The sequence below is a fragment of the Lissotriton vulgaris genome, chromosome 1_1 (assembly GCF_964263255.1).
Source record: "Lissotriton vulgaris chromosome 1_1, aLisVul1.2, whole genome shotgun sequence".
NCBI classification, from domain to species: Eukaryota; Metazoa; Chordata; class Amphibia; order Caudata; family Salamandridae; genus Lissotriton; species Lissotriton vulgaris.
Genome location: NC_141685.1, coordinates 1,224,628,195 through 1,224,654,858, shown reverse-complemented (window position 1 = coordinate 1,224,654,858; position 26,664 = coordinate 1,224,628,195).

Here is a 26,664-nt window from a genome sequence, read left to right as displayed (position 1 = left end):
TCATTTGTACATAATAGTTGGCTGATTGTATTTATGGTGCTATCTTGAGGTATATTAGTGTATAGGGCTTCTATATCAAGCGTAACTAAGTATTGTGTATCTGGGTTGAAAGGAAGGTTCTCAATTTTTTGAATAATGGCCGCAGTGTCTTTTATGTATGCTTTTTGTTTGATGACATGGGGTTGAAGAAAAATATCGGCGTATTTGCTGAGGGGTTCAGTAAGGGAACCTATGCTAGATACTATGGGTCTCATGGGGGGATCATTGGTATCTTTATGAACTTTGGGGAGTCCATAAAGGGCAGGTACGGTGGGGTTATTGTTTCGGAGGAATTTATATTCTTCCTCACAAATAACTTCTTCCTCTTTTGCAAAGTCTAGGAGGCTCTTTATGCTAGTTTCAAGGTCAGTCCACTCTCTTCTGCTAGATTTTCGGTAATGGTCCGAGTTGTTAAGGAGTAAAAGCATTTTCTCTTTGTAGTATGAAGTGGACATAACAACTATGCTCCCGCCTTTAACGGCCGGTTTGATAGTGAGCATATTGTTGTTTTCTAATTCTCGAAGTGCTTCCTTCTCTTTCTTATCAAGATTGAATTTTGTCCAATTTTTCTGTCCTACAACATCTGATACGCTTTTTGTGACCGCTATTTCAAAGGCTTCTATTTGCTTGTTAATTTGACCTAAATGTGGAGTCCAGGTGGATTTAACTTTAAGGCCTGATTTGTTTGGACGGATGGTTCGTTCCTTGTCTTCAAAGAAAGTCATTAATCTAATTTTTCTAAAAAAGTTTTGAAGGTCTCTTTCCAAACTGAATTTATCTACTGGGGCAGCTATAGCATATCCTAGGCCCTTTTCTAGGACTTGAATTTGATGGGGGGTGAGGGTTGTGTCGGACAGATTGATTATGGGAGCTTTATTCAAATGTCCCAGTTCTTCTGGCTCCTTGTTTGGGGTCTCTGTTGATGTTGAGGCACATATTTGCCCCTCCCTCTCCCTGTTCCTCTCTGTTGTGAGAAGTTCTGGCGTTGTTCTAAAAAAGGAAGGGATGGTTTATTTTGGACTTTGGCGTTAGCCTGTTCCTTATTGCCCTGCCTGTTGTCGTTCTGGGCTTCATTTTCGCTATCTGTGCTGGTATATGACGTATCAAAAAATCTAACCCTCTTTTTTGGCTGGAAGTTTTGACCCTGGTTGCATTGCCACGGTTTGCGGAATTGAGGTGTCTCCCGTGGTCTGTCATAGTAATCCTTTTGTAAATAAGGATATGTGATTTCTGGGTTGTATCTAGCCACAGCAACTTTCATCATAGATTGCGTTACCATGGTCCTCAAAAACAACATTTTTTTGTTTGAAAAAGAATTCTATAAGCAAACCAAGGGCACCAGCATGGGAGCCACCTGTGCTCCCAGTCTGGCTTGTCTTTATGTAGCCCAATTCGAAGAGACACACATTTTTAATTCAGCTGCCCCATTTTTTGAAAATATTTCTTTACGGTCTAGATACATAGACGATATTTTTTTCATTTGGACAGGACCTATCGAATCCCTGGAGGAGTTCATATCCTGGTTAAACCTAGGGGATGAAAATCTCAAATTCACTAGTCACTACAACCAAGAAAGGTGCGAATTCTTGGACATAGTGATCAAACACTCTGCGGGCACCCTCATAGTGGAACTGTTTACAAAGAAAACTGACAGAAACACTATGTTGCACTACGACAGCTACCATCCCCCATGTCAGAAGAACAACATCCCATTCGGGCAACTCCTCAGACTCAAACGAAACTGCACAGACAACAAAGACTTCATGAAACATGCTGGAATTCTGTCTAAAAAACTTACAGACAGAGGATACCCTAGGAAAATGGTCAATCAAGCGCTAAAAAGAGCCAAATATTTTAACAGGGATAATCTTTTTACAGAAAAAACAAAAGACACAGAAACAAATAACAGGTTAGTGTTCGTGACAAACTACAGTGGAGTGAGCAACAAAATCAAGAATATAATAAACCGTAACTGGAATTTAGTTAATACTAATAGCAGCAAGAAACAGATCCCCAAACCAATCTTCGCATTCAGAAGAAATAAAACAATCAAGAACAGCCTAGTACACACCTATAGAGAAATAACCCAAGCACAGCGAACGATAGATAACAACCCACTTCCAGTTGGGACCTTCCCATGCAGCAATTGCACGAACTGTACCATGTAATGAAAGGCAACCAAATAGAGCACAACAAAATAAAACACTTTACTAAATCTTTTATAAATTGCAGATCTAAGAATTTAATATATCTAATCAAGTGCCCCTGCAACTGTGTCTACATTGGTGAAACAAGCCGCGAAATTAGGATTAGATTAAATGAACACAAATCTGCAATAAGATGTAACAAATCAGGAGCCCCACTCGTAGATCACTGGAAATCAGCGGGACATAAAATAGAACAACTAGCATGGTGTGGACTAGAGATAATAACGCAGAACATGAGAGGTGGCAACATTGATATGAAACGTAAAAAACGGGAGCAATTCTATATGTCCCGTTTCAACTCAGTGAATGCCGGTCTCAACACAAGGGAGGACTGGGAAAGAATCCTGCAATAACTGTAAAAAGCATTTTCTAGTTACATACCTCCAAAAGAATCTCAGCATAAGAAAAGACAGCTTTAACGCTGAGTTCTATTAAAAAACCCAAATCCTCAGTATTAGGTATTCCCTTTGATTTGCCAAAAATACTATATAGACTGCTCGGTAATTACCTGTCCTTACATCGGCCCTCTATTAATAGTAAAGTACCTATATTCTAACTGACCGACTCAATACCATGAAAATACTACAGATACCGCTCGGTAAATACTCGTCCCTATACCACTCCCCTACCGGTAGCAAAGAACTCATAATCTAATTGACACACTCCATACAATGAATAGATCATAGGTATCAGGAGCAAAATGTAGGAAATCGTGAAACACGGTCACTATAACTTTTCCACCCTAATAAATACCTAGCAGTTAGGATTAGATAACACGGGTTATTTCCTTTTCCTCCGCATTTAGATGACGGCAAACTATAGTGTAAACACCCTAGAAAACAATCCAATTGTGGATATAACCCCGAACGTCTTCAACAAACATACCATGCCGTGTTGTTTACATACGCACTGTCACTACTGTGCGCGACATAGACAAAGAACTACAATTGTAGTTCGTCTCGGAATAGACACACCAAGACATGAGAGGCGGAGTTTGCAACGTCACGTTATTGACCTGCTTTCCCGCGAAAACGGACATTTAAAAGTGTAGCGGACGAACGCCTTGATACACACTTGGCAGATCGTCCAGGATAGCAGACGCCGAGAATACCGCGAGGGGAGCAGGGAGGCCGATCCACAAGCTAAAGGTAAGCGCTTCAGCGAGATCCCATCAGGAGCATCCAGTAGTCGGGAGATGGCTAGATATAGTTATATATTTTTTTGCATCAGCACTACCTTTGCAAAAAACAGCGCGCAGTCAGATACCTCTCAACAAGTGGGTCCTATTCCATGCCCATGCCCCGTTAACTGCTTTTTGCACTACCAGCCTCTAATTAATAAATGAAGCATCGCCCAGAAATGTTAATAACAGTAATCTCTTGAAATAACCCCTTTATCCTAAACAAAAAAAACCCTTAGATGTAAATGGGAACTGATGGTGTTAGTTGATTAAACTAACATCGTGTGGTAATTACACACTTAGCTGGGAGTTATTCAGCAAGGCTAAAAAGTGTTTTTGTTTTCAAGAAACTTGTATACAATACAAATATAGGACATCATATGATCCTTTACAGGTTGGATTGATTATCAACCACGACCATAAAACAGGGTGTCGCCGCGGACAAAATTGAAAGTATCCAGTGGCTGGCATATGCAAAATGAATTGACTCCATTTTTGGGGTAAGTAGTATTGGGGCTAATATCAACCATAGGACTGTCTGAGGCCTTTCCTCAAGCCCTGTACAAAATCGTTTAAAAGTCTAAAAGAAAAAAGCAATGATATAGCAAACGCCTGTAATTTAGAACTACTTACTTATCCCAACAGTGTTCATATTCATAATTCGGTGGCCCCCCTCCGGTAACCTCATCAAAGCTGATTTTCCTGACATGAGAAGGTAAAATCAACATATAAACTTGGGGGCTCTCACAAATAAAGAATAATCTGTCCATATATCAGAATTTAAGAAGACATGTGAAGTAATTATACGTATCTTTACATTAAGGAAATTCAAATTGTCAATTTAAAAATCCCAGATGTCTGATTGAAGCTGACCAAGAACTCCTCCGAATTGAAACTGTGAGGATAGTGTCAAGATAACACACAGGTAGGCTACAGGTGTCTCAAACCTCATAGCCCTCCCTCATGAGAACCAGATATTCTCATTTGTTAAAAACCCAAGTGTACAGTCACATAGATAAAATATCTCCAGGAATGTACCACTCAGAATGCTTATGTGATAGTTTTCTAATTTTGATAAAAACCTCTCCTTAACATGTGTCAGAGTGTGTGCCCAAATATGTAGAAAACTGTTAGCAATAATAAGGCAGAATATGCCAGCCCTATACAAACATGGCGTGTCTCTAATTGCAATGTTCTTTTATAGAATTGTTTGTCCTGAAGAAGGTGCTATCACCGATTCACCGAAACGCTGCGTCGACTACAAGAACAACTGTGATATTCGTGATCAAATATTTTTTAATATATTTTTTAATAAATTGTGATTTTCAACTGTTTTTAAAGTATCTGCAATTGTATATTTGGGCATATTTATTGTATAAACTACCTGTTTTTAATTTGAATTGTAATAAATTGTATATTTTTACAAAGACACACTCTTTATGGTTTATATCTGCTCTAAGTATTTGTTTATGTGTACATGCTACATAATTCAAGCGAAATCTGGTAGTTGGAGTAATAAGTGAACTACACTTGGGTTCTTTTCATTTTGAGTTAATTTGTTGTGGGACTACTTTCTTGTTCCTCCTGGTTCCAAAACTGAGCCTTTAGTAGCTGAACTTCCTGGTAGAATTGTCATGTACATGAAGACTTTAATGCCTGAATTGCGTGTAAATTGGGACAAGTTGTCTGCGTGCAAGCAGAAGAAAGATGAGAATGTGTCTGACTTTTTCACGAGGTTTGAAGAGACTTTCGTCGACCATAGTGGTCAGGATATTGGTACCGAGGGTGGCCAAAGATTGTTTGTAGATAAGTTCGTACATAATCTGCTTCCTGAACTGTGTAATAAATTGAAAGATTCAGAGAGTGCTTGGGCTGTTTCCACGTCAGCGCAGATTTTAGCCACAGCCCAGTACTACGAAAATAGGCACAAAGACGAGCTAGATAAGGCAGACAAAAAGACTAAAGATTTAAAAACTAAAGTTCTTCTCCAGCAAGCCTATCCGCCTCGCACTCCTAGTCAGCCCAATTATCAGCAACCACAGCAGTATTCGAGAAACTCGCAAGGAAACGAGTTTTCTCATCAGCGTTTACCTTATGGTCCGAATCAGTGTGCGTATTGCAAGGAAGAGGGTCATTTCAAGAATAATTGTCCAGCTTTATTGCGACGTTTAAATGGTGTTTCTGGTGCAAGAGGTAGAGGTGTTCAACAAGGTCCTAGGGGTAGGGGCCATGGAAAATTCCCCCAGAATGCCACTCCTTTTCCGCCTCAGAATTCTATGAATAGCTTTGATCAACAGAATAATGCGTCTTCTAGGTCAGCTCAGTACTATGCTGATGACTATTATGCAGAAAACGAGAATGAGGGTAATAATTGCTAGGACAGCCACGGACAAAGAGAGGGAGTTGTTTCAGTTCCAATAGATCAGAATGGACCTTATGTTGAGGTGATTACATCAGGAGTGTCAGAACCTTTTCTGCTGGATACTGGTGCTACAAAAGTTCGATCATGCACTCAAAACTTCCTGGCGCACCTTTGTCTGGCGAAATGAATGTTACAGTAAGTTTTTCTGGCGCCCCGGTTAGAAACCCGATCTCTAGTCCTATGCCCCTTTCTGTTGGCCCATGTGAATTAGAAGCACCCCTCATTCTTACAACAGGTTGTGGTGAAAATTTGTTAGGTTTGGATTTGTTAAAGAGATTATATGCAACCTTGTACTGTTCTCCTTCAGGAGTACAACTTACCCTTGGTAAGAAAGTGGTCTCTCCGATGTATCTGTCAAGGGAAAATATCCCAACAGAATTGTCATCTCTCCCAGATGTACTTTGGGCTACTGGTTCTAATGATGTGGGTCTTTTGGAGATAGCACCATATGTCAGAACATTGAGAGCTAATGTTAGGTTGCCACCTATTCCCCAATACAAGATCTCTAGCGAATGTGAAAAGGCGTTATTAGCGATCATTTACGATCTGATCGAGAAAGATGTCATTGAAGAGACAACAGGCAACATTTGTAACAGTCCTGTTTTGCCAGCCTTAAAGCGTACTGATCCTTCACAGCCCCCTGTGTGCAGATTTGTGATTGATCTCAGAGAAGTGAATAAGATTGTTGTGCCACAGTTTCCAGTTGTTCCCGACATTACTGCCCTATTGACTATGGTTCCACCTTCAGCCACTTGGTTCTCGGTGATTGATTTGAAGAACGCCTTCTTCAGCATCCCGATTGCTGAGGAGAGCAGAGATAATTTTGGCTTCAATTTAGGAGGACGAAGCTTCCGCTTCAAACGCGCTCCTCAGGGCTACTGTGAAAGTCCATCGATATTCAGTCAGGCTCTGAAATCACAACTTGACACGATTGTTCTACCTGATGGTGCGACTCTGATTCAGTATGTAGACGATCTGCTGATCGCTGCAGATACTGAAGAGATTTGCAAGGAAGCCACATTGTCGTTGTTGCGTCATTTATGTGACATGAAGCACAAAGTCTCTCTTTCGAAATTGCAATTTTGTCGACAAAAAGTGACCTACTTAGGTCACATCTTATTGAAGGAGGGAAGGAGACTGACCCCAGAAAGAATACAGGCAATTGCAAGATTGAGTGTCCCAAGGACACAAAGAGAAGTGCGTGCTTTCTTGGGCATTACATCGTACTGTAGACAATGGATACCAAATTTTTCACTATTGGCTAAACCTTTGCTGGCACTAATCTGTAAAGACACACCCGATCCTATGCCTTGGTCTGAAGATTGTCAGACAAGTTTCCACGAGTTGCGTGATGCATTGTGTTCCGCTCCTGTGTTGGGCAACCCCGACTACAGTAAGCCTTTTACATTATATGTCCATGAGAAGGAAGGTTGCGCATTATCAGTCCTGACACAATACTTTGGGGACAATCAGCGCCCACGCGCGTATTTTTCAGCGACTCTAGACCCTGTAGCTAAGGCATTACCAAGTTGCTTGAGGGCCACTGCTGCAGCAGCTGTCTGTACTCGACACTCTGCTGGGTTAGTGATGAATAACACACTGATCGTTATGGTCCCACATGCAGTGGACATTTTATTAAACAGAATGAAGATGCAGCATTTAACTAGCACTCGACTGTCCAGTTATGAGCTGACACTATTAGCAAGTCACATACACATAAAGAGGTGTGATACACTCAACCCCGCTACGTTATTGCCTATTCCGGCGGAGACGGATGAGGTTGACAAACATGATTGCTGCTTTAGGACAGAAGAAGAGACAAAAGGGAGAGTAGACTTGCAGGACACTCCCCTTCCTGAATGTAATGATACTTTATGGGTTGATGGTTCATGCTTCAAGTTGCCAAATGGTGATACGACTGCAGCATACGCTGTAACAACATTGCACACGATTGTAGAGACTGCGCGCATTCCCCATAATTCCGCGCAAGCAGCCGAGTTAGTTGCACTTACAAGAGCGTGTGTGTTGGCAAAAGGAAAGTGAGTGAATGTGTATACAGATAGCCAATACGCCTTCAGCGTGGCTCACAGCTATGGAAGATTGTGGCGTGAACGTGGGTTCCTGGCGTCACATGGTGCAAGAATCCAACATGGTCAGCTAGTGAACGAGCTTCTCGAGTCACTGACCTTGCCACTACAAGTTGCAATTGTGAAATGCAGTGCACACAGAAAGATTCAAGATGATGTTGGTCGTGGGAATGCATTTGCAGATGAAGTTGAGAAAGAGACTGCAAGGAACACGATGAGTCGAATGTATGTTGTAGGTCATGCGAGATGTATTGCTGATGTGGGTATGTGTGAGGACACTATTGAAAGTGTGAAGTCTATACAATCTGATGCCACTGAAAAAGAGGTGAATGAATGGAGAGAAAGCAAGGGTAGATTGGATGCGAATGGTTGTTGGGTCGAATTATCAGAGCATCAAAGATACCCGATACCCGATGCATATGAGCTTGCAGTGGTGACAATGGCCCATGGAATGGCTCACATTAGTGCGAAAGGAATCTGTAAGTTGTTGGCCCCAGTATGTCAGAATAGTGGTATCCCGAAATGCGCAGAGAATTTGGTCAGGAACTGTATGGTGTGTTTGAAGTACAAACCCGGTAGGGGAACCCCAACTCCAGCTGGTCATTTTGCGCCTCCAACGTATCCGTTCGAGGTTTTGCAGCTCGATTTCATCCACATGGAAAGATGCAACAATCTGAAATACGTGCTTGTTGTTGTTTGCGCCTTCACCAGGTGGGTGGAAGCGTATCCCCTTAAGGACAACACTGCCTTGTCAACTGCCAAAGCCCTTGTCAAGGAATTCTTCCCTAGATTTGGTATGCCCAGAATGGTCTGGAGTGATAATGGAAGTGAATTCGTGGGACGAGTGATGAAGAGAGTGTGCGAATGTCTAGGCATACACCAGAAGTTCCACGCTGCAAATCACCCCCAATCAGCAGGATTAGTAGAGTGCTACAACGGCACGTTAAAGTTAAAATTGGCAAAGATCCAAGCCAGCACAGGTCTTAAATGGCCTGACGCCTTGCCTTTAGCACTCCTATCTACCAGAATGACTGTCCATTCTAGACTGGGACTTAGCCCCCACGAAATCGTGTTCAGGCGCCCAGCGAACATATGGGGAGTGCCAAGGCCCAAGAAACTAAGTGAGATAGAGCACCCTGTACTGCTCGACTATTTGAACGAATTGACAACTAAATTGCGTGTTTTACACCAACAGGTCCACAGCTCCTCTCCACCGGCGTCTGACGATCCAGGCCACGCCATCGAACCTGGTTCCTGGGTCCTAGTCCGGTACTTCAGGCGAACCAAGAACGAGGAGCCTCGCTGGACCGGACCCTTCCAAGTCCTGCTAACTACCCGCTCTGCAGTACGTGTCCACGGAAAAAAATATTGGGTGCACGGCGCCCATTGCAAACGGGTCCCGTTGCCCCTTCCCTACGACCAGTGGGTCCAGGACGGTGTCGCTGACTCAGAGACTGAAACCTTGCCTCGCTTTACACCCTTCAGCGATGCACGTTTGAAAGGAACAGGTACGGGAAAAAGGAGCAACCGAATTCTGCAAGGATCTGTGCCACCGTCAATGCAATTGGACACTACTGAGCCCGAACTACTGTTTGCAGATCACACAGCACCTGGCCGAAACCGCTATAACTTGAGGCCAAGACCTATGACTATGGACAAATAAAAACATTTTTTCCTTTGGATTATACAGCTCTCTCACCCCAGGAACTTGTTCATTTTTGATTTTCGAACCGCCATCCGGTTCTGCTGCTAGGGTCGCGGTTGACAGTCTGGGGAGTGCAGCTGGAGACGTTTAGGTCAACGGTTCTGGTTGGTCCGAGGGAATTACCCTGGGCTGAACAGAAAGCACTCCTTGGCAGAATCAATCTCCCACCGCGGGCAGCAACTAGAGGATGGAGTTTCCAAGGGTAGAGTGACCCGCTAGATCCGCGAACTTTAAAAAGAAAATATGCACTGTGATGGCCAGAAAAAGATTCTTGATATTATGTATTTTAATGTTGTGTAGCATAACGATGTTCTTGATTGGCTATACTTTATTCATATTTTAAGTTACCTTTGTAAATAACACTCAGACCACACCTCCTCCTACTGTTTCTCCGCACTCCTTTCACCCTCTACCTGAACACGAGTCTGCCAGAAGACTAGAATTTGTAAATAACTCATTCATCCAGCTCCTACACCAGCACCAGTCTATAATGAACACATCGAACTGTTGGATATGTGGACTCATGCCGCACACAACAGATAAGGGCATCCCTTACTTCGTCCTGCCGTTCAGTGACTATGGTTCTCTGTGGGCTTTCCAGACAATGTTCCTGTTTGCCATAGAACCATATCCCCCGCGTCCCACAGGGAGCAATTCCGGCAACAAGGCACTAGTGGCAGGAATAAGGAATATGAGCAGGGATATCGACACGTATCGAACGATTCACAAAGATGAGTTTACCCCGTACAGTAGATGGAATATCACTAAGTATGGGATTTCCTTGAGTGAGAGCCAGAAAACAAAGAAATCCTCCCCGGTTTGGATAGTACCCCACCGAGGTCACCTATGTCTGTAAGGTATTGGCAGGGATCCCAAAGCACAGTTGGGGAAGAGTGTATGCATGGAAACGTATGTGTTTGCATCCCGAACTTCCCCTCCATTCTTAGCGGCTAAGGGTACCTACTTCATCTGCCATGACAAAGCATACACATGGTTGCCCCCTGACTTCTCGGGCACATGTTTTATCTCGTTTCTGCTGCCACACACCTACATGGCCGAGGCAGATTACCATCGGACAAGGACAGTTAGGGGTGTCGTGAGTCAAGACGACACTGCGGGTCAAAAGTTTGGAGACTTCGCAAAGGGTTTTCTGCCGTTTTGGGGGCCTATGGTAAAGAGCAGGAACATTCGCCAGTTAACGAGGGTAGTTGAATCCGCCGTGACCGAAACGGCCAGTGTCCTTAGTAACTTGACAGCTGAGCTCCAGTCGGACCGACTTATGACTCTTCAGAACAGGGTTGCCCTAGATGTCATACTTGCAGACCGTGGTGGTGTATGTAGAGTGATCCAATCCAGTTGCTGCATTTTCATCCCTGATAATGCTCCGACAGTGTACCAGGCCATCTCCAAACTGCACAAAATCTCTGATTCCCTGCACGTGGATAAAGGGGATTGGTCCCTGCTAGGGTGGTTCTGGGAACTGATCTCTGCCTGGGGATGGAAAACTCTGATCTTCATTGGGATGATCTTATCCATTCTGTTTATGTTCTGCCTGTTTGTACAGTGCGCTTTTGCAATATGTGGCCTCTGTGCTACTTCATGTGTAAGAAAGCCTGTGTCAAGGGACGAATCGAGCAACAGAATGATGCTACAGCAGCATCTCCATGAATTCATGAATACAGATTTGGACTCAGATTAGCATGAGTTATTGCCTAATATGAGAGCAAAAGGAGGGTCTGTGGTTCTGAAATTCTGGACCCTGCTGTAATATGGTACCGAGGCCCAACCCTCGTGTCACAAAATATCATCGTACCATGACGAATTTGGTGTCGGCAGACCGGTAATGAGTAGGACATTATCCCTATGCATTTGCGTCGTGATTGAGTGATGCTAACACCGTAAAATCGTGGTTTCCGTTCCGAACCCTCGGACTCCATTTTGTGAACGGCATCCATCTTATGGCTTGCCCTCATATAGTCAATTGATTGAGGCCGAGCTTGATCTGAAAGGACACGTCCACCTTAGCTGACTTCCCCATGACCTGGCCGAGCTGACTCCACTGCCTCCAGCCAAACCTGTTCGGGCAGTTCCTCGCCCAGTGGCCGAGTAAGATAGCATCAAGGCACAACATGCCATAAACCATTCACTATATACAGACCCTGTTTTCTACACACATACACCTGTCCATGTTTCTTGTTTATGGCCAGTTTTACGATGAGGAGGTGCCCGATTTTATTGGGGTTTCATCGATATCTGATAGTAGTTCTGAGCCGGGCTGGGCCATCTATCACCAACTGGACATCTAAAATATGGGTTGGCCGGCATGACTTTGCTTTTTGCTTTATTGTGGAAATATGTATATGACCGTATTGTAAACTGAAGAATTCTTGCCTGCAGCTGTTATTTTTGTATAAAAGGAGAAGGCTGGTTCTGTAAAAATGAACAGTCTCCTGAGAATCTACATCCCGTGCTGTTGTACTTCTAGGACACTTGTTACTTGGTTGCAGCCAATAAAACTCGATCTCTGACTTCACCTAGAAGACTCTGTGTTTCTGTGGTCCGGAACAGGGAGAACTCAGAGGTCTTCGGGTGTTATCCCCTGGCACCACCGGGTTCCTAAAAACCCGGCACCTCAGCCCCCCCCTCCCACTGTCCGTGTGCCCGCCCCCCTACCGCTGTCCGTGTGTCCATGGGCATCTGGCTTCACTTTCACATGAGTGCATTGTGTGATTCAGGACTGCTCTGTAAGATTATCACGGAAGGCACTGGGTGAATTCTGTGAACATTTGAATCACTTAGAAATGGCACTTCCTTATAACGTATGTAAATTGATGACAACCATTGTCAAAGTTAACACTAGTCCGGACTGTTGTAAAGTCGGAACTCGGAAGATTTTATCACATATCACCAGCGCTCAAAGAACAGGTACAGCGAAGAGGTGCAAGCTTCCCACCCTTGGAAAAGGTTAGGCAGAAGGAGCTTGCTTTACGTGCAGATAGGCCCACCTATTGCAATCATCAAGCAAGCTTCCCTCAGGCACACTGAACAGGCGCAGACTCAGCTGTCCACGGTACAAGCTTCTCTCAGGACACATATGAGTGGACAAGACAGAAAGTTCACAGAGAGAGCAGAGGCAGAGCCAGGGAGCTGGCTTGACTCTATAAGCCAAAACACGAGCCGAGTCATAAAAGGTTATGCATGTAAAATACACAGCAAAAGTCTTGTAAAAACGCGATAAAGACTTTCAGGTTAACATTTTAATTCTACGAGTGAACCGATCATCATGTGCACTGTATACATGGCCACCGCTGGTATATGTCGAACAATATCTATCAAACCACATGCATGTGTTTTTTATATAGCATGCACCCAAGTTTCAAGTTTAAGTTTATTGTTTAGTTATTTAAAACCATAAAATTTGTGGCAAAGAAAACCGATCTCAACCACATTTATCAGATAGAACCGATTACTTTGAATGCACATGATCCTGACTGGCCTTAACACAAATATTCAGACCTTTCATTCTTGATTTTGCATTCCTACATAACTAAAGTGCCACTGTGCAATATAAAAATAGTTATTTCCTAATCCTTAGCAACACCTAATACTTCACAATCAATTGTACGACCTACTAAACCTTATTTAAACCTGAAAACAATAGGAAGCTTTCTTCTGCAAAGGAGACAAAAGAATGTGCAATAGGAGACATTTCGACAGCCTGAACATACTGCATGGAAGTAAAGGCTGGGCATACAATTAAAATGTGACATTTTGCTAAAGTGCCTATGTGCATTACATAACTCATCCTGCTGTTTCAATGTTCTTGGCCGAGTACTTTCTTGCCCTTACAGAACGTTTAAAAATACACAGTCAGTATTAAAGCCTTAGTTACGGGAGTGGGTGTGGCATAACGTCTAGAGCGGTTGGACCACGAAGCTGGGGAACCTGGTTCGAGGCTCAGCAGGGAGGATCAACATTTTGTCTGCTTCTCTCTGCATTCTACAGAATATCGTTGTGTACATTTACACGCCTGGGGTATTAGGGGTGGTTGACGAGAGTCTCTCACTACTTTAAGCATAAAATATTGGAGCGAACGGGACGCTCTGCAGCCCTCTTCTTCGGCAGCATTTTACATTTCCTAGAAAAACCTTCTTTGGAGACTTGCATGTGCCGACAATCATTATGTTATATATGTGAAATTCTTTGAGGTCGGATGTCATTCGGTGCTGTAAAGATATAAGATAAGGTTTCTCCACAGTACTGTAATCACCAGTACAAACGCAATGCTTAATAGTGCCTAATAATTCCGTCTGCCCGTTTGTCTATAATGCTTGCATTTGATTATAGGGCCTTCACGTTTCTCACTTCCTGCGAGGATCCATTAACTTAAGGTTCGAGAGAGCTTCTAAAAGACAGGAACACTTTGGCATATTATGCGACTGCTGCTTGTTTATTTTTCATGTGTGCTTATTTGCATAGTGCATAAACCTCCAAGTGCACATCTTAACGTTTTTGAGTTATGTTGCTAGCTGGTGAAGGCTTCTTCCGTGGTAACTCCTTGTAGATCATGGAAATATGTGCTGTGGTCTGTAAAACTACGCAGGTTCTAATCCCTGTAGCAATTCAGGTGATCAGTGAAATTTACCTGCAGGTTGCATGTTTACATCTGCGAGTTAATGCGCCTGCTGCAAAGATCTGCTTGGTACCCTGAGGTAGCTGATTCAGGCTTTCATCCTTCCGCAGTGGATAACTTATTCTTTTTTCTATCTCTGTGGGTAATGGTCTTGCATGTCGTCCTGCAACTTCTGTGTCACATTATTTCCCACTCATCACCTTCATATTCGATTGTTTTGTTACACTGGCTTGCCCTGGACATTTATGTGTGGCATACCTCTCCTGGTAGATGGGGTCTTCTTTGATTTTTGTCCTTCATTTTTTCAGTGATATGAGTGTCTGCTTATGAGTTGATTGTTCTATTGATTTGTTTTGGATGGAGTGGTGTGGCTCACTGGTTAGAGGCGGCAGACCCGTAAGCAGAGGACGGCCCGGGACCAGGGTTCGATTCCCAACCCGGCAGGGTCGTGGACCATGGTCAGCGGGCTCGATAATTCTCGCCTCGGTGCCTACTCCAGGAGGGGCCACACTCGGCAACTCTGGGCATTAGCTTGCCTCATCTTCACAACGGCCCCCCAGACCGCCGGGCATGCTTGGTCGCACCATAGAGATACCCATTAGGGACCATCTCTCAGGGTGAGCCAGGACGGGTTCCCCAGCGGTCGAAGCCTGGAGATACTCCTCCGGGAGTCGATTCCTAGCGCTATATAAACCCACAATTAAATTAAATTAATTACATTATTAAATTTCCTTCGATAAAACAGTCTATTCAAGGCTCTTTATCCTATATATAGATATTGTATGAATATGTATTTGTAATTATAGTGGCCCGGAGCGTCCGTAGGAGCATTATGTAAAGTAATTTGAGTAAAAGCATTGATGTGGTATTAAGCATGTATTGTTTTTATATGTATATCTCTTTATGTCTGCAGCTATATTGTCCCACACTCCGTTGCACATCTCCGCCCTGATGAAGGTGTAGTCCCGGCTGGGGCTTTACACCGAAACACGCGTCAGCGTTGTCTGTGTGGGGGCAGCTGTATTGGTCTCCATCTATACCTCTTCCCCCTTGATGATTTTTCTCCACCTTGTCATCTAATCATCTTGTGGCGCCTATGTACTATTGAGATTATTTGTGCGTCTGATGTATGAGTTATGTTTAACTGTGGAATGTGTGTTGGTCTGATTGTGAGGTATGAACTGTGTGTGTGGGACTTGATGTTTTGAGGTATATTTCTTTGTTTTAAAAAAACAACCATGACATGGCTGGATATTTATAATGTTTATCTATGAATAAAGAACTTTTTTGATAATAAAAATATTATATGTATTTTTTGATTTGATCATTTGACTTTGCCCTTGGTTGCTCCGGTGTTAATGCATGTACTTTAGGATCCTCTCCTAGGGCCTCATGTAAATGTACCTAGCAGGTATTTCCGCCTTTCTGGTTGTTCGTGATTTTCCCTGCTCACCTGCCTTTATCTTATTGGGGGTCCCCTTTCTTTATAGTCATACTGTAGTCACACACTATACAAAATCAAGTGAGTTGGTCACTGTAAGCATCTTACTTGCAGATAAAATGAAAATAATGTTTGTACATTGTTTACCCCATAATTGCGAGTCCGATTCGTAGCCACGGTTTCCGAATGACTTGTACCACTGTACATGCGAGCAAGTACAGTGTGAATATCGCCTCACGATCCAAGCAACTCGTACCCATCAACGAAGCCCTCTGGACGACTACAACATGGGCGGCTTGTGCAGCACAATGGGTCCGATTTCCTTGCGACCAAGTACGATGCACGCGTCGATCAGCCGGATGGAGTCGGAGCCTCCGACTCAAAAAAGTTCTGGGAAGCATACTTTGGGGGGCATTTGCAGGCCCCCCTTCCCCCATGGCCCTCCAAATCAGTCACGGGGGTGTGCCCATGGGTCCCCCCGATCCAAGCATGCACAGTGTGGCGGGCACCACAGGGTGCCCGCAACAGAGTGCACACTTTTCCCCACTCACCAATTTTCTGCAATGAGAGCCTGTGTATGTGTCTGTATGCAGGCTCCCAAAGACTTCAATGGAAGTCCGAGCGAATCAAGTCTGTATCCTTAAAGACGCATCATACTCGCTCGCTCGGACGCCTGGAGCACGTTTCGTCCTGAAAGAATGAATGTTGGATTTATGAATGAATGTTGGATTTATAGACCGTGCGGTTACCCTGGAGCGTCCCAGCATGTACCATTGGGGAACCCGTCCGGGCTTTCCCTGTGAAATGGTATCTTTAATGGGCATCCCTAAGGTGCAGCCAGGCATCCCCGGCAGTGATGGGGCCGGAGTGGAGATTAAGCAAGCTATTGCCCAGAGTTGCAGCGTGGGACCCCATGGTTAGAGTGGCACCGAGGCGAGATTCATCGGGCCCGCTGACATTGGTCCTGCACCCGCCGCGTCTGGAATTGAACCCTGGTCCCAGGCCGACCTCTGCCCCTGGGTCTGCCGCCTCTAACCGTTGAGCCACACTTCTCCAGCCCTCCGGATCTGAGTTGTATGGAGAGTTTTCCAGACAGGATCGGAATCGGGACCTCAGTGTTATACAATAGGATACATTTACCTAATAGCATCAATGTGGTTGCTGCTACTTTCAGCTTCTGAGATCATGGTTATATAGCAGAATTATCAAAAAATACCAGCCTCCCGATTTCATTTGCCCAAGGGTAATCAATCAATCAGGCTTTTGTTAAGCATGACTACTCACCCGTAGGTTTCTCAAGGTGCTGGTGGTGGGGGGATGCAGGTTCCAGTCCATCAAGATGGGGATCTGTCAAAGAGCCAGATTTTGAGATTTCCTGCGAAGATGGAGAGCAATGGTGTCTGTCTGAGGTGGAGCAGAAGGGCGTTCCATGCTCTGGCCATGAGGAGGGAGAAGGAGTGGCCTTCCGATCTGGTCTTTTTGGTGCAGGGGACCACGGTGTAGGAGAGCTGGGCTGATCGTAGGGTCCTTTGGGGTGCATGGAATTTGAGTCGGCTGTTCAGGTATGCTGGTCCAGTGTCATGGAGGGCCTTGTGTGTGTGTGTGTTGGCGAGCATCTTGAAGGTGACACTAGCCTCAATGGGGAGCCAGTGGAGTGTGTGCAGGTGCTCAGAGATTTGGCAGTGTCTCAGCAGGTTAAGGACCAGTCTTGCAGCGGCGTTCTGGATGTTCTGTAGCTTGCAGGGAGGTTTTTGTTTATTCCTGCGCAGAGTGCGTTGCCGTAGTGGAGTCTGCTGGTGATGAGGGCATGCATGACGGTCTTTCTGTGTTCCAGAGGAATCCATTTGCAGGTGTTACGTAGGAGGCAGAGGGTGTGGAAGCAGCAGGAGGAGACTGAGTTGATGTGATGGTGGTTCCTGTTGTGAAGAAGGGGTCGAGGGTGTGTCCTGCTGAGTGTGTGGGCTCGGTCACGATCTGGCATAGTCCAATGTTGTGGAGGTTCTCCAGGAGGGATGTGGTGTTGGGGCCGAGGTGGAAGTTGAGGTCTCCAAGCAGGGTGTAGTTGATGGATGCAATGGTCAGTGGGGAGATGATGTCTGTGATGGAGTAGGCAAAAGGTTTGTGGGGTCCAGGAGGTCTGTAGATAAGGGTTTCTCAGAGGTTGGTGGTGGGGCTGGCCAGTATCTTAAAATGAAGGTGTTCCATCAGGTCTGTGGGCTCATCGGGGAGTGTGCTAAGATGAATGGTAGATTTGTGGACAATGGCGATTCCTCCTCCTGGGTGGGTGGGGCGTTCCTTCCTGGGGATCTTGTATCCTTGGGGAATCGCGATTTCCCATCCCAAGGTGATGTTGGTCATGGTTTCGGTGAAGAACTCTATGTCTACGGGGTGGTGCTGTCGAGGAGCTTCCGGATTTCGGTGGTGTGTTTGTGGAGTGATCGGACATTGAGAAGTGTTGGATCCCTGGCCAGCCCAAGCACTGCGGCAACGTAGCATGCACCAATCCCCTTTCCCTGCCCACAGGACACCCACAGGATGAACTCTATGGGTGCACCTATGGACCTGAAAAGAGGGTGGTAATGTTGAGGAGACACCAAGTCTTCCACCCTTGTAGGTAACAGGACACAGCTCCCTCTGTCCTTACGCTTCTGCACCTATGTACAATAGGGGAAAACAAAACCATTCATATGCACTGTACACTAATGTACCCAACCCCCAATGACCATGCCTTAGCAACCATACAACCCTTCTCACCTGTGGCTTGTGCAGGCTCTGCTTCGTAAAGACGTGGAATACTGCACCAGAAAATACGATGTACTCTGGTATCTGCACTAGTGTATATGGTAGACTTAGGGAAGGAGCTGAGTAATGATTTGTCCTTGTACCAAAAATAATGTTGTGGGGAAAAAGGTAGGCTTTGGCTTGCAGCCTATACCAAAAAAAACCCGTTTTCAACCAAAAGAAACGCGAAGGGGCAAGGAGCAGGGAACCCTCCGTAGCGCTAAACAAACAGCGCGATTGGAATCGAAGCCGCCGCGGAGTGACCCAAAACGTCACTTCAGCACTCAACGAAGCGAAGCGTAGTCCAGCAAAGACGCGCTGACGCTCGCAGCAAGCTTCTGTAACTCAGCGTTAGATTAACTATCACGCTGGAGTGAACGGGAGCCCCCGAACACTCAAGAAATAAATTAAACGGAATCACAGGGGCCAAACAGGAGGGAGAGGACAATAAAAGGGAAGGGATACCAGGATACCGCTACCTACACTAAAAGGGAATGTCAGACGGGAAAGGGACCAAAAACGAAGTAGGAAGGAACACAAACCCTCTCACGAGCCCGAGAGAGGAACAGGACAGCAACAAAGGAGTAGGGAAGCCGATGAGGAGGCTCAGCTCTGCAAACTGCAACAACCAACAAACAGGAAGGGAATCCAAACACTGGCAATATCGAGCAATGAGCCTAAGGTAGGACTAGTTTTATCTACCTATCCCTGGTCATGTGATGTCAAGGCATGGTCACCAAGATAGGACTAGCTCGATTCCTAACAGTACCCCCCCCCCAACAATCCTCCCCACCGGTCTGGGCTTGGAGGGGTGTAGTCTATGGAATACTCGAACCAACCACGGGGCGTGAACTCCCCCAGCCGGCTCCCATGTCCTGTCATCCTTTGTGTACCCCTTCCAATCTACCAAGTAGAAAAGACGTCCCCTGACTCGCTTCGAATCAAGTATAGTCTGGACCTCAAATTCCTCCTGTCCATCAACCAGGACAGAAGGAGGGGGTGGCAACACCTGGTCCGTCGGTACATAGGGTTTAAGCAGGGAGGTATGAAAAACGGGGTGCACACTATACTCCTGAGGTAACCTAAGCTTCATTGCTACAGGGTTAACTACCTGGAGGATGGGATATGGACCCACAAACCTGGGCTGCAGTTTACGTGATCCCTGCAATCTCAAGTTGCGTGAAGACAGCCACACAAGATCCCCTATCTTATAGGCGGGAGCAGGGACTCAATGTTTATTTGCCTGTACCTTCATAGCCTCCTTTGCCTCCAAAAGGCCTTTTCTGGCCAAGGCCCAGATGTCTCCCAATTGCCTACACACGTCGTCGATGGCTGGCACGCGACCCGTGGGCTGTATCGCCATTGCCCTCGGATGGTATCCTAAGGAACAGAAAAAGGGTGTCATGCCCAAGGCGGAATGCACACTGTTGTTGTAGGCGAACTCCGCGATGGGCAGGGCAGTGACCCAATCACAGGACAAGGATGCTATCAGACACCTTAAATATTGTTCCATCGTCTGATTAGTGCGCTCCGTCTGCCCGTCGGACTGAGGGTGGTAAGCCGAGGAAAGACATATCTTGGTTTTAAGCACCTGACACAACTCAGTCCAAAAGTTTGAGACAAACTGTGCCCCTCTATCTGATATAATCACCTCCGGTAACCCATGCAAGCGCACAATCGAAGACATGAATACCACTGCCATCTCCTTAGCGGTAGGGATTTTGGGAAACGGTATAAAGTGGGCCATCTTGGTGAATAAATCCACCACCACCAACACGGCGGTGAGGCCTGCGACAGAGGGTAGATCAGTTACAAAATCCATGCTCACTGAATGCCACGGACCAGGTGGAACCGCCAAAGGCTGTAAAAGTCCCGAGGGTTTACAATGTGAGGGCTTGCTGATTGCACACACTGGACAAGCACCTACATACCCCTGAACATCCCTTGCCATGGACTCCCACCAAAACCACCTCATACACAAGTCCTTGGTCTTTCTTATACCTGGATGTGCTGCCAGGGCAGAGGAATGACACCACTCCAACACCTCTTCCCTCAACCCTGGGGGAATAAACAACCTGTCCTCCTTATACAAAAGACCGTCTTGCAACACTACCTGGGGTAGGGATAACCAAGGGGCCAGATCTAAGCGGCTTAAACGGTCTTTTACGAGAGCAGGAAAATCGTCCCCTGTTACTGCCCCTACAATTCTTTCTTTAGCGATCATTGCCCTACTCATACTCAAAGATCCTTCATCCCTTGCCTCCACGTGTATTCGGGAAAGCGCATCAGATTTTACCTGTTGAGCTGCAGGCCTGTAGGTTATAATGAAGTCGTATTCATTAAAGAAAAGAACCCATCTCATCTGACGCGGTGTTAATGCCCTAGCCGAACGAAAGAATTCTAAATTCTTATGATCAGTGTAGATGGTAATTACGTGGCGGGCACCCCACAAGTAATGACGCCATTCCTCAAACGCCAGTTTGACCGCCAGCAGCTCTCTCTCTGCCACCGTATAATTGCGTTCGGCTGGCAGTAAGGTTTTGGAGAAGAACGCAATTGGATGCATATGGCCAGTGGCTTCGTCTCTCTGCGACAAAACACCTCCTACAGCACACAAGGAAGCATCTGTTTCTACGAAATACGGCAGGGCAGGATCAGGATGTACTAATACCGGGGCAGACACAAACTTTCTCAGCAACATACAAAAGGCGTTTTGAGTCTCACTGGTCCAATCAAAAGGGACACCCTTTCTCAAGAGGCCAGTCATTGGGGCCACTATATCGGAGAAATGCAGGATAAATCGCCGATAAAAATTAGCGAAACCAAGGAGCACCTGTATTTGTTTCACATTTGTAGGCACTGGCCAGGTCTCAATAGCCTGAATCTTTTTCGGATCCATACGAATGCCTGCCGCCGAAATAACAAACCCCAAGAACTCCACTTCGGAAGCACCAAACTGGCACTTCTCCAGCTTAGCATACAAATGATGTTCCTGTAACGTCTGCAATACCTGCAACACATGCTCTGTATGATCAAGCCCTTTCTCAGAAAAAATGAGGATGTCATCCAGATACACTCTAACTGTCTGATCCAAATATCTGCCAAGGACTTCATTTATGAAGAATTGAAACGCCGCAGGCGCGTTGCACAAGCCAAACGGCATTACGGTGTATTCAAATAATCCATACTTTGTTTTGAATGCCGTCTTCCACTCATCCCCTGGCCGAACCCTTATAAGATGGTATGCGCCCCGCAATTGAACGCTTACAGATCGTTCAGAACGCGGCGGCGAGGCTGATTGGCAATATCCCTTTTCGGCATTCGGTTGCAGCCTACCGCAAAGAACTGCACTGGCTTCCAATCGCCAGTCGCATCAAGTTCAAGATGCTAACTCTTGCTTTTCGGGCCCTTAACGGGACAGGACCAGACTACTTACGCAAAAGATTAGTACTATCCCACTCTGCCCGATCTTTGCGGTCGAACAACTTGCGCCTCATTGTTGTCCCTCAGTTCCGTCGCTCCAGAATGGGTGGCAGAGCCTTTGCAGTTATGACGGCTAAACTATGGAATAGCCTCCCCTTAGATCTCAGATTTGCTTCTTCTGAAACTCTTTTTCGTAGCTGGCTAAAAACCTGGCTATTTTCACTGTTATAGGATCAACCCCCTTTCTAGCTCACAGTCTCAGCGCCGGGACACCCCCTTCGGGGGTAGCCGCGCGCTCTATAAGTTTCATTAAATAAATAAATAAATAAGTCCAGCTTGGTAAAAACTGTAGCCTTGCGGAGCTGGTCCAGTAACACAGAGATGAGCGGAAGAGGGTACCTGTTCTTAACTGTGGCAGAATTCAATGTGCGATAGTCAACACACGCCCTCAAAGACCCCTCCTTCTTAGGTATGAAAAAGATAGCCGATGACACTGGCGAGGAAGAAGGACGTATATAACCCAACAACAACATCTCATCAATGTACGTCTTCAGATGAGCCTCCTCAGGTTCAGAGAGTGCATAGACCCGACTGCATGGCAACGGGGCCCCTGGTATTAGGTCGATCTTACAATCATACGACCTGTGTGGAGGGAGACCCTGGGCACATCCCTTATCGAACACATCCTTATACGCAGAATACTGTGGAGGAATCCTACACGTCTCGGTCACGGCACAGGACAAAGGATCGATCTGCTCCGCCGCCACAACATAACAATTCTTTAAACAATGTACCGAGTCCAATGTAACTAGTCTTTGTACCCAGTCGATCCTGGGGTTATGTGTTTGTAACCACGGGACCCCCAGTACCAAGCCGAACGAGGGCGCATCGATCAAATCAAAGACCACGGATTCCACATGCCCATTGTCACACAATAAACCTAATGGTTCAGTCTTTCGGGTAATACACCCCGAAGTCAACTCAGTCCCATCGATAGCCCTTACTGGCTCTGGTTGTTCCTTTAGATGACAAGGAACCATCAGCTTATCTGCCATCGAGATATCCATAAAGTTCCCAGTGGCTCCGGAATCGAGTAGTACTGACACCGGGACACGGCTCTGCGCTGATATCATCAGTTGAGCATTAATCACGAAATGCCTAGGGGCCTGATCGATTGCCCCCACCACTTCATACTGAGCTTTCCTTTCCGTTTCAGCTGTTTTCTCCACTTGTATGCATGCCACCTTTTTCCCAAACCCCACACCAGAGGGCTTCACGGGAAAATCACGTGCGAAATGTCCCCCCTGTCCGCAATACAGACACACATTCTTCTCTCTCCTTCTCTTCTTTTCCTCTGGGGTCAGAGGCCCCCGTACTCCACCTATCTCCATAGGCTCGGGGACGTTTCTACTATCTCCAACTGCCTTAACCTCCGGTTTTACGTAACTACCCCGGGAGGACTGGAACCGGCTACGTTCTCCTCGCCGTTCCGTCACCCTATGATTCAATTTCACCACCAAATCGATGAAAGCCGCGCAATCCTCAGGCGGATCCACCACCTGTGATACTATATCCTTCAATTCTTCGCATAAACCCTGATAGAACAGGGATGTCCTCTTCTCAGTCGGCCAATGCGTCTCAGATACCAATCGGTTAAAGTTGGCTATGTAAGACAACAAGTCCTGCCTGCCCTGACGTAATTTCAATAGTTCAGCATCACTGGCCTGCATGAACGCATGTTTGGCAAATAGACTACGCATCAAGTCTTTAAATGCCTGATAGTTGTACAGAACACGGTCGTTATTTTCTACCAATGGTATCGCCCATTGGGCCCCGTTACCAGCCAGATACGACAATATAAACGCAATTTTTGCAGAGTCATCAGGAAAGGCATTTGTTCTACACATGAAATGCAGCTGACACTGATTCATAAAGGTACCGAATTTATCGCTCTCTCCTGTGAATCTCTCAGGGGGGGCTAAAGGCACTGCCATAGGGGTTGAAACTGTCACTGCTATGGGTGAGCTGCTACTTGCAGTACCTGAACCCGCCCCTCCAGAGTACTGGAATGTGGCTGGCTGTATCTCGGGACTAGTTCCTTTATGATGTGTCTGTTCTCTGGCCCTTACCGCTACCAACTCCTGTTTTAGTCCTACATTCTCCTGTTGCAATTCTTGCACTTGTGCCTGTAGGGTATGTACATCTCCCATGATGTCTTGCATTGAGGGACCCCCCGTACCCCCACCCATCGGAGTCCCTTCCTCATCCATGCTAGTCCAGGCAGTGCTATATTAACGTGGGCTCGATATTCTGTTGGATCCCTGGCCAGCCCAAGCACTGCGGGAACGTAGCATGCACCAATCCCCTTTCCCTGCCCACAGGACACCCACAGGATGAACTCTATGGGTGCACCTATGGACCTGAAAAGAGGGTGGTAATGTTGAGGAGACACCAAGTCTTCCACCCTTGTAGGTAACAGGACACAGCTCCCTCTGTCCTTACGCTTCTGCACCTATGTACAATAGGGGAAAACAAAACCATTCATATGCACTGTACACTAATGTACCCAACCCCCAATGACCATGCCTTAGCAACCATACAACCCTTCTCACCTGTGGCTTGTGCAGGCTCTGCTTCGTAAAGACGTGGAATACTGCACCAGAAAATACGATGTACTCTGGTATCTGCACTAGTGTATATGGCAGACTTAGGGAAGGAGCTGAGTAATGATTTGTCCTTGTACCAAAAATAATATTGTGGGGAAAAAGGTAGGCTTTGGCTTGCAGCCTATACCAAAAAAAACCCGTTTTCAACCAAAAGAAACGCGAAGGGGCAAGGAGCAGGGAACCCTCCGTAGCGCTAAACAAACAGCGCGATTGGAATCGAAGCCGCCGCGGAGTGACCCAAAACGTCACTTCCGCACACAACGAAGCGAAGCGTAGTCCAGCAAAGACACGCTGACGCTCGCAGCAAGCTTCTGTAACTCAGCGTTAGATTAACTATCACGCTGGAGTGAACGGGAGCCCCCGAACACTCAAGAAATAAATTAAACGGAATCACAGGGGCCAAACAGGAGGGAGAGGACAATAAAAGGGAAGGGATACCAGGATACCGCTACCTACACTAAAAGGGAATGTCAGACGGGAAAGGGACCAAAAACGAAGTAGGAAGGAACACAAACCCTCTCACGAGCCCGAGAGAGGAACAGGACAGCAACAAAGGAGTAGGGAAGCCGATGAGGAGGCTCAGCTCTGCAAACTGCAACAACCAACAACCAGGAAGGGAATCCAAACACTGGCAATATCGAGCAATGAGCCTAAGGTAGGACTATTTTTATCTACCTATCCCTGGTCATGTGATGTTAAGGCATGGTCACCAAGATAGGACTAGCTCGATTCCTAACAAGAAGGATGCATTTTAGGGTCTACGGTTCTGTTGTGCTCTTGCAGGCTGGTTGTGCTGTGTCAATGTTACTGGAGGTGCTGTAGGTGTGTTGGCGGTACAAAAGGGGGTGGTGATGGACGGAGCATCTGAATCAATCAAACACTCACACCCAGTCAAATGATCTGGGTTTAATCCATCACCGTTCTTTAGCCCACTCTGCCACCCCAGTTCCGACATGGCTATATGCAAATCAGTCTGACCCTGTGCCTCATGGGAACAGTCCAGCCCGAACTGCCAAGCCATGTCTTCCCTGGACTGGAAACAAGCTTCCGAGGACCGGTTTCTGGCATTCCAGCCGTCTTCAGCCCGGCTTGCTTGAATCCAGTGGCAAAGTGAGCCAGGGACTCACGTCTGAGCATACCCTGCCACACTTGTGGCGGCCAAAAGCGGTACAAAAGGAGGTGGTGATGGACGGAGCATCTGAATCAATCCAAAAAATCACACCCAGTCAAATGATCTGGGTTTAATCCATCACCGTTCTTTAGCCCACTCTGCCACCTCAGTTCAGACATGGCTATATGCAAATCAGTCTGACCCTGTGCCTCATGGGAACAGTCCAACCCGAACTGCCAAGCCATGTCTTCCCTGGACCGGAAAAAAGCTTCCGAGGACCGGGTTCTGGCATTCCAGCCGTCTTCAGCCCGGCTTGCTTGAATCCAGTGGCAAAGTGAGCAAGGGACTCACGTCTGAGCATACCCTGCCACACTTGTGGCAGCCAAAAGCGGTACAAAAGGGGGTGGTGATGGACGGAGCATCTGAATCAATCAAACACTCACACCCAGTCAAATGATCTGGGTTTAATCCATCACTGTTCTTTAGCCCACTCTGCCACCCCAGTTCAGACATGGCTATATGCAAATCAGTCTGACCCTGTGCCTCATGGGAACAGTCCAGCCAGAACTGCCAAGCCATGTCTTCCCTGGACCGAAAACAAGCTTCTGAGGACCGGTTTCTGGCATTCGAGCCGTCTTCAGCCCGGCTTGCTTGAATCCAGTGGCAAAGTGAGCAAGGGACTCACGTCTGAGCATACCCTGCCACACTTGTGGCGGCCAAAAGCGGTTCAAAAGGGGGTGGTGATGGACGGAGCATCTGAATCAATCAAACACTCACACCCAGTCAAATGATCTGGGTTTAATCCATCACCGTTCTTTAGCCCACTCTGCCACCCCAGTTCAGACATGGCTATATGCAAATCAGTCTGACCCTGTGCCTCATGGGAACAGTCCAGCCCGAACTGCCAAGCCATGTCTTCCCTGGATCGGAAACAAGCTTCCGAGGACCGGATTCTGGCATTCCAGCCGT